Source organism: Sinocyclocheilus anshuiensis, unplaced genomic scaffold, assembly GCF_001515605.1.
Source record: "Sinocyclocheilus anshuiensis isolate Anshui unplaced genomic scaffold, SAMN03320099.WGS_v1.1 scaffold614, whole genome shotgun sequence".
Classification (NCBI taxonomy): Eukaryota; Metazoa; Chordata; class Actinopteri; order Cypriniformes; family Cyprinidae; genus Sinocyclocheilus; species Sinocyclocheilus anshuiensis.
The window spans coordinates 360,110-369,950 of record NW_015542367.1 but is presented as its reverse complement, the minus strand read 5'-3'; positions in this window follow the sequence as shown (position 1 = coordinate 369,950).

Below are 9,841 nucleotides of genomic sequence, written 5' to 3'. Positions count from 1 at the left end.
AATATTGTGTGTAATTGTAACTGGAGTTTCTTTCTTTCTTTCTTTTTTTAATGAAATTGTCTTGATAATTTTGAAAATTGGGTAGTGGATTTCTAGTTCCCAGCATGCTTTGCATCCGATTAAAAAAGGAGAGTAAATGTTGAAATTAAGTGTTATTTTATGTTATCTTAGTATAGGGAAAGACCTTATAGTGTTTAATGTTTGACACATAGATTAGTTTCTGTTATGATGAAGCTTTTGTAGTTACTATTGTGCTGAAAAGTAATGCTTGTGCCAGTGACAAATAATTTACATTCTAAAAACGTTACATTTAGGTTTTTAGCTGTTGATTTGAACGGAGATTTTGTTTAATAATCAACTTACAAATTTGTGTTTATGCTACAAATTAAGTAACTCAGTGTAGTTTGTTGGTTAAAAATCATTATAAGTAACTCAAAAAGACAGAGTGCAAGCTGTTGCGTTATTTTGACATTGTTGTTATTGTTGAGCCAAATCATTTGTTTTTAGGGTGTTTTGAGCCTTTTGCATGTTGCCAGGTGAACAAACACTGAATATTGGCTTGTTTGAAAGTTTTCGAAAAAGAGATTGTAGCAAATTTGAGAGATTTCAGACAATTTTGCGATTCTGAATTTTGCGCAACCCAAGCATCTGTCTGTTTGTGTCTGAGAATGTTATTAACATTTTCTGCAAGTTACATTTTGTATTCACACTGCAAAAAAATCTAGTTTACAAATATCTAAACATTCTTGAATCACACTGAATATTGGCTTGTTTGAAAGTTTTCGAAAAAGAGATTGTAGCAAATTTTAGAGATTTCAGACAATTTTGCGATTCTGAATTTTGCGCAACCCAAGCATCTGTGTCTGTTTGTGTCTTGCTTGCAGCAGCAGCAATAATCTACAACTACAGCAATAACCAACAGCAGCAGCAATTCAGCAGCAGCGCAGCAGATCTATTCCGCCAAGACAAAATATATTAACATTGTCATATCCATCACCATGCTAAAATGTTCAGACAGTTGTCATGATTGAACTTAAGATATTAAGTTCATCTGCCAATGAAAAATCTTGTTTTCCCTTTGAATTAAGTTGATTTTTCTGACCCCATTGGCAGATATTTTTTCTTGTTTTAAGCATAAACTCACTTAATTGTGTGCATACATGTGCATTTTCTGAACTAAACTAATGTTTCGTGTGAAGTTTCTGAACTAAACTACTCTTCTGTTGGCATGTTTCCACCGCTGAGCAGCGTCTGTGTGCCAGGTGAACAGAATGGGCTTGGGTGGGTTTTGTCTCGATCTGCCAGCTGAAGAGAGCAGCAGAATGCTGCAGAAATCTGCTCTGATGATTAGCGCTCGTCTCACACAGGCTTCATTATCTGCCTATGCATTTCAGATCACCACAGACATGACAGGTACACTGACGGAAGCAACCTCAAAGTCATTTGTTTTACTGCTTCATTACAAATCAAGCTGGAGGCATCATGTTTTCATATCGTTTGCCAGCTGTTTTCTTGTAAGCAGTGTCGGAAAGCTGCTTTGAAAAGTACTGTACCTTGTCCATTCATAATAACAACAAGCTACTCATAATTAGTATTTAAACTCGTACAAAAACTAGTTAGCTACAGTATGAGTTACTAAGTATTTTGAAGCTACACTGAAATATATTTACTTTGAAACAAATTTCACTCAGAAATTGTTAGTAAAAAAATGACAAAGAAATGGCAAGTAACACTGAATTAAATGTGAAATTTTGTAGTAGAAAAACTGAAATAATATTTTCTTATAAAATGTACTCTAATAATCTGTGTTTTATTTACAACTTTGATTTTATTTATTTAAACAAAAAAAAAAATTTTTTTTACAGTGTACAGTTATGACAGTTTTAAATATATATTGTCTGGCACGAAAACAATGAAAGTTTTTGAATGAATAAATCTCAATTAGGGTGACAACATTAAACTTGAGCAGATAACTAACTAAATTAAGTAAAACAACTCAAATACAGACTATTTGTTTGTTGAAAACCTTGTAAAAATAGCAGATTTTAAGAAAATACTTGTTTTAAAAAAGCCGTAAAAGTGGGATACAAATAATTGAATCATTGAATCGGTTCATTGACGTGAACCATTCAAATGAACTGACTCAGTGAACTGGTGAAAGCAGTAAACTTGAACTAAATTAAAAACTAAAACAACTAGAGTATGGCCTATTTTTTTTTTTATTTGAAAGCAGAAGTAGTTAATTAAATATTTGTTATAAAAAAAAAACCTAAAGGTGTGATGTATAGAATTGAATCATTGAATCTGTTCATTGACGTGACCATCCAAATGAACTGATTCAGTGAACTGATGACAGCAGTAAACTTGAACTAAATTAAAAACTAAGCAACTAGATAGAGTATGGCCTATTTTTTTTTTCTTTGAAAGCAGCAGTATTTAATTAAATATTTGTTATTAAAAAAAAACCTTAAAGGTGTGATGTATAGAATTGAATCAGTGAATAATCCAAATTACATCCAAAAAAACGTTAAAATAAACATTTATTTTTATAAAATAAAATAAGGCTCATTTTTAATAATGTTCTCAAAAAAAGGGAACTTTTATATTTCTAAAATTTTATTTGGACATTTGTCTAACATTTTTACAATGTTACTGTATTTTTCAGAACATTCACAGATTATTAAAGGGATAGTTTACCCAAAAATGAAAATTCTATAATTTCCTCACTATTTCCTCAACCAAACTGTTGACGGTAGCCATTGACTTCCATAGTGTGGAAAACAATGCTATGAAAGTCAATGGCAACCGTCAACAGTTTGGCTACCGACATTCCTCAGAATATCTTCTTTTGTGTTCAACAGAAGAAATAAATTTGGAACAATTTTGAATTTGGTTTGGAACAAGTGGAGGGTGATTAAATGATGCTAGAATTTAAATGTTTGGGTGAAATATCCCTTTAAAAAGTAACATTTCCATATTGATTGCAAAATGATAAAATGGAACGTTACATTAACGTTTATATAAAATTTGTAAACATTTAAAAACTGGACTTCAGAGAACATTCAGAAATAAGGTATTCATAACTTAATGCGAACATCCTTAAAAGTAGGCTGGGATCGTCCCACGTGTGTAGAGTTTCTCATCACCTCATGTTGATTCAGTATACAGTATATTTTTGAGTTTTCAGAAGCGCTGCACCTTCCTCTCTCTCGTTTCTTTGCGCCTGAGGTTTTGGCTTCCCTCCATCAATTTTAGAGCCAAACCCTTCTGTAGATCACTTCAGCTGCGGTGGAAATAATGAGTCCTAAAGGAAACCATACTGTCGACCGTTTTGGGCCAAAAGATAATTACGAAAAGAATTAAGATGTTCCGAACGCTTATAATCCTCTCGTCTTGTCATTACAGCATGGCTGAAAGTCACGGCATCAAAGGAAGCGATATTAATGCTGACTTCAAGGTCAGAACATCAATTCAGGCTGTTCTGCAAAATTCCCAGTGAAGGACAGAGGCGCGGGTGTGTGTCAGGTGAACGGGATCGTGTTCTTAATGAAAGACTTGGAAGACGCACTACAGGGAGAGTGTGCTTTCTTTCTAGGTCATTATTCAAACCCGACGTGAGATCAGTTCACTCTTAAATCTGTGTTCATGTTGAAGTGTCACATAAACCTGTTTCAAGGCCCATTTACAAAAAACAAGAGTTTTTTGGGGGGAAAGTCTCTTCTGCTCACCAAGGCTTCATTTATTTGACCAAAAATGCAGTAAAAATTGTGAAATATTATTACAATTTAAAATAGCTGTTTTCTATGTGAATACCTGTTAAAATGTCATTTATTTCTGTGATCAAAGCTGAATTTTCAGCATCATTACTCCAGTCTTCAATGTCACATGATCCTTCAGAAATCATTCTAATATGCTGATTTGCTGCTCAAGAAACATTTTTTTTATTATTATCAATGTTGAAAACTATGTAAGCCCGTTTCCACCATGGAATACAAAATAAAAAATAAATAAATAAAAAGGTAATTGCAACTTTTTATCTCACAATTCAGACTTTGTTTCTCGCAATTCTGAGAAAAAAAAGTCAAAATTGTGAGATATAAACTCTGTATTGTAAGAAAAAAAAGTCAGAATTGTGAGATAAAAATTTGCAATTACCTTTTTATTTTTTATTCTGACGTGGAAACAAAGAAACTGAATTGCGAGATGTAAACCCAGAATTGTGAGAAATAGTCAGAATTCCAGGTTGACATATTACTATTCAGATTTTTTTTCACAGAATTGCAAGTTTATATCAGAATTGCGAGAAAAAGTCTGAATTGTGAGGTCTGAGCTGTTTCAACTGAAAGAAACTTGCACTGATTGATCTTAAAAAATCTGAGCTGTTTCAACTGAAAGAAACTTGCACTGACTGATCTTAAAACATGTCAGTGCCTTTGTTAAGATGCACATCAGTAATGCTTTTTTCTAAGGCATGTTTATAAAAATTACTTAAATGTCCTAATTGAACTATGGCCTAATAGTCTAAGCCCTGTCTGTGAAACCAGGCCATAAACTCAGAATTGCAAGAAAAAGTCCAAAATGCATGATATAAACTCTGAATTCCAAGAAAAATCCCGAATTGTAAGATATAAACTCAGAATTGCAAGAAAAACTCCAAACTGTGAGATATAAACTCATAATTGTGAGGAAAAAGTCTGAATTGCGAGAAATAAACTCTGAATTCTGAGAAAAACTCCAAAATGTGAGATATAAACTCGGAATTGTGAGGAAAAAGTCTGAATTGCGAGAAATAAACTCTGAATTCTGAGAAAAACTCCAAAATGTGAGATATAAACTCGGAATTGTGAGAAACAGTCAGAACTGCGAGATGTGAAGTCACAATTGCGATGAAAAAAAGTCTAAACTGTAAGATAAAAAGTTTCACAATTGCATTTTTAGTCTTTTTTTTTATTATTCTGTGGTGAAAACAATCTTCCATAGAAAACATTTCTTCATATTTTTTTGTGGAAACTGTGATGAGGAATAGAAAATTCAAAAGATGTATGTACGGTCACTTATGATCAATTGAATGCATCTTTGCTGAATAAATCTATGAATTTCTTTAAAAATATCTTTTAAACAGTAGTGTATAACTGGAAGGTTTTCAGATGTTTACCTGGCTGTGTTTGCATTTACTCAAGCAACATTACAAATTATCACATGGGCTTTGGGTCATTTTCGAGGTTCCCGAGTCAAACAGAAAAAGCGCAAATGGAAGAACCAGTGGTCTGATGCAGAACTTGACCCCTTAAAGGGTTAGTTCACCCAAAAATTCATTTTCAATTCATTTCTGGGTGAACTAACCCTTTAATAAGCACAAAAAGCTGTACATCCCGAGCCTGCGTGCTTTTGTCTGGGATCGAGATCACAGCCGACCCTCAAGTGCAACCGTGATTCGGCAAGCTGGAGGTTCTGGCACGGACTGGCAGCCCAAAGTTAGGCCGGTTTTGAAAGAATGCGGTCTGGGGTTTGAGACCAACTGTCTTTCTTGGCCCGGATGCCATCCGTAATATTCAGCACATTTCATACACGGTTAATTTCAGCTGGACAGCTTCGGTGCCGATGAAAATACATTCGTTCTCTTCGCCTTCGACACTTGGAGCGATCCAGGCCTCCCTCTCGATTCATGGAAAAGTGCACAGGAAGAGAAGGAGAGAAAGATTTCATTTAAAACTGTGGAAAGACACCGTCTAACCTTTCGGTGTTATAAATCACAGGATTGATGAGGGGAATGGCTGCAGCCGAACACAGAAGGCTGAATCTATTGTCCATATACGTTGGCTTCAGGAATATGGAGGCTTGCTTTACAGACGCATGTTATTTGATGACTCAATGGAGCCCAGGAACATTTTTTGCTTTGAGCGAAAGAATTATGACGGGGGAAAACAACCGCATACTCCGATAAAATGCTCTGCCAGGGACTTTTATGAATACCATTAGATCTCCCGCTTGATGAAATCATGCATTTTCTCAAGGTAACATCCTAATTAGGCCGAATGGAGAGTACATAACTGTCAATTATGTTTTTTAATTGAGCGCGCCTCGTTTATGCTATATCTAAATCTGCTCCAATAATATTTGTTTGCTCTGCATTGAATTTGCATGAATTAAAATCATCAAATGCAGTTCTAGAAGAGAACAAGAAAAGAAAATCTGGTTTTTGATCACATTTAAAATGACGGACAGGCAAAATAAATAACGTTGGTATCATTGGTTGATTTTTCTCGCATGATTTACAGTAACATTTTTTCTTTATTCAGGAAAGCTATTGTTGTTGCGCAAAAAAATTGTATAGGCCCCTGCAAACAAGATGATGTCATTAATATTTTAAAACAAAGACAAAGTTTAAATTTAAAGAATTATATCTGCATTCATTTATTTATGAGACACTCTGTTTATTTATTTATTAGGCATTCACTGCATTATTTGTTTGTTTATTTATTAGGCATTCACTTTATTTGTTTGTTTTTTAACATTACCTGCATTTATGTATTTATTTACTTATTTCACATTCAATTTATTTATTTTGCATTCAGTTTAATTGTTTGTTTATTGCCTGCTTTTAACATTCGCTGCATTTATTTATTAGGCTTCCACTGCATTATTTATTTATTAGGTAATCAGTACATTTATTTATTTGGCATTACATTTATTTATTTCGCAGTCTATTTGTTTGTTTGTTTGCTTTGTTTTCTTGCTTTTAACATTTACTGCATTTATTTATTTATTGGACATTCAGTGTATTTATTTATTAGGCATTCATTGCATTATTTATTTATTTGTTTGTTTGTTTATAACATTCACGGCATTTATTTATTTGTTTATTTATTTATTAGGCATTCACTTTATTTATTTTTGTTGTTTTTTACATTAACTGCATTTATTTACTTATTTACTTATTTCGCATTCAATTTATTTATTTCGCATTCAATGTATTTATTTAATTGTTTGTTTATTTGCTTGCTTTTAACATTCCCTGCATTTATTTATTAGGCTTTCGCTCCATTATTTATTTATTAGGCTTTCAGTGCATTTATGTATGTATTTATTTATTTGGCATTCACTTTATTAATCAATTAATTAATTTATATGGCTTTCAATTTATTTATTTTGCATTCTATTTATTTGTTTGTTTGCTTGCTTTTAGCATTCACTGCATTTATTTATTAAGCTTTCACTGCATTATTTATTTATTCAGTGCATTTATTTATTTATTTGGCATTCACTTTATTCATTCATTCATTCAGTTGGCATTCACTTTATTATATATATATTTAATTCATATATTAAATTATTTATTTATTTATTTTTAACCAAAAGAAGTTATAGAAGAGATCAAGAAAAAAAAGTGGTTTTGATAAAGTTTAATTAATTAATTTATATGTATTTTCTGACCAGTAGGTGGCGCTATCATCCGTCTCTGCTCGGCCCCAAAATAGACCTGATTAAATGAAGAGGTGCATGTCCTCGGGATCATCATTTCTGCCGATGATAGAAATCTTTCACAGTCGTTCTGAAGGTTTGTTTTGCCCCAGAGACTGAAGGAGGTTTCAATCTCTCATCCGCTGTTAGGAAGCTAAAAGCATTTTTTTCTCATTTTGGAAGGCATATTTATTGGTCATAAATTTGTACAGGCACATGCGAACAAGATAGCATCAATATGAAAGTTTAAATAACATTAGCGTTCACAGTTGAGGAGAACTTTGCATGAAAATGCTTCATCTTCAGGAGATGCACTAAATTAATGACTCACTTGAACTTCACTGACTCGTGAACAGACTCTACAGGAAACCTGCCCTCGTCTCACTCCAAACGCATTTGCACCCGTATCCACTTTCAGACTTTTAAAACGTCCACTTGAGACGTCTCGTGACACGTCCATTCCTCTGTTACTCCAAACCCCAGGCCTCTGCCAAATAACCTGCACTACACAAGCTGAAGGCATCTTATTTCTCGGAGTGGTTGCTGTGGTTTTGGAGGTGCTTTATTATCTATAATGAATAACACATTTCAACAATTAGGCTCTGCTTAAAAACATGATGTGGGTGGCGAGTCTCTGGGCATGCACTTGTTAACTGTCAAACACACTTTATTCCCAACCAGAGCGTCATTGTGGGAATGTTTCTACATTTTGAAACAAAAGCTTATTTGTCTACAACTTGGCATCAGAGGAAAGAAAATATAATAAAAGAGAAATTAATTAAGGCAAGCAATTTCTTTGAATAAAAACAAAGTGACTCAATAGTTTACCTAAAAATGAATATTTGCTGAAAAAGTGAGGACACTCTCAGTCAATCCAAGATTAGGATGAGTTTGTTTCTTCATCAGGTTTGGAGAAATGTAGCATTGCATCAGTGTCTCAGCAATGGATGCTCTGCAGTGAATGGGTGCCGTCAGAATGAGAGTCCAAACAGCTGATAAAAACATCACAATAATCCACAAGTAATCCACACCACTCCAGTCCATCAGTTAACATCTGGAGAAGACAAAAGCTGAAACAAATCCAGCATTAAGACGTTTTTTACTCAAATACGAGTCCATAATCCATAATAACTCTTCCTCCGGTGAAAAAGGGGTCTGGTCTGAATCAGGAGAGAAATCTGCACAGATCAAGCACTGTTTAAACAGTCCAAAACAGCTCTAAACAAATATGTGTGTGGATTATGATGTGAGAGACAACAGGAGATGGACTTTTTCACTGGAGGAAGTGTTATTATGGATTTTGGACTCATATTTTAGCCGGAAACAATGGTTTGAAATTAAACCATCTTGATGGATTTGTTTCAGCTTTTGTCTTCTCCAGATGTTAATTGATGGACTGGAGTGGTGTGGATTACTTGTGGATTATTGTGATGTTTTTATCAGCTGTTTGGACTCTCATTCTGACGGCACCCATTCACTACAGAGCATCCATTGCTGAGACACTGATGCAATGCTACATTTCTCCAAACCTGATGAAGAAACAAACTCATCAACATGTTGGATGGCCTGAGGGTGAGGACATTTTCAATTTTGGATGAACTGTCCCTTTAGAGCATCTCCTTGCATCTCAAATCGATCTTCATTTGCTATTATTGCCGTAACCTTTTTTGCATGAACCAGCATTAAATTATTGCATTAACTATTGGCAAGATTCACAAAAGACTGCAGTATCTACAACAGTAGCTTAAAACAACGAAACAAATAGTTGGTAGATTAGGTTAGGCTAGTTTCATTGGTCAAAGTTAAAACAAATCTAATATCTAATATCAGATCAAGTAAAAATAGTCGCATAAATCACATTTTCACTCTTTACAGTCTACATTTTTCTGTTTCATAAGACATTTCTTCCAGCGAACAAAACCATATTCCTTATGTTTTACTATCCATTTCCACTTCTGGAGGAAACTGAAAAATTGCATTTCACAGTTTCACTCACTCGCGTTTGAAGACCTGCAGCAATGTCAAACAATCCCTCAATAATCAGACGAGTTCACCTTGATTGCACATATAAAACTAAACATCTGCTGGCCTGAGGACATTATTCATCTGAGACAAATCCATTCCAGGCATTAATGTCGCTTTAATATGTGAAATGTGACAAAGCATAAATGTCAAACACAGACATTCCTGAATACAGGTTATAGAGTATGTACTGTCATCAGACATGATGAAGAGCCCATGAAATCTAAAATACAGATGTCTGGAGCTTTGAGCTCATCTGCATGCTAGTGGGCAGTGGATGGAGAGATGGATGGATGGATGGATGGATGGAGAGATGGATGAAGAGATGGATGAATGAATGGATGGATGGATGGATGGA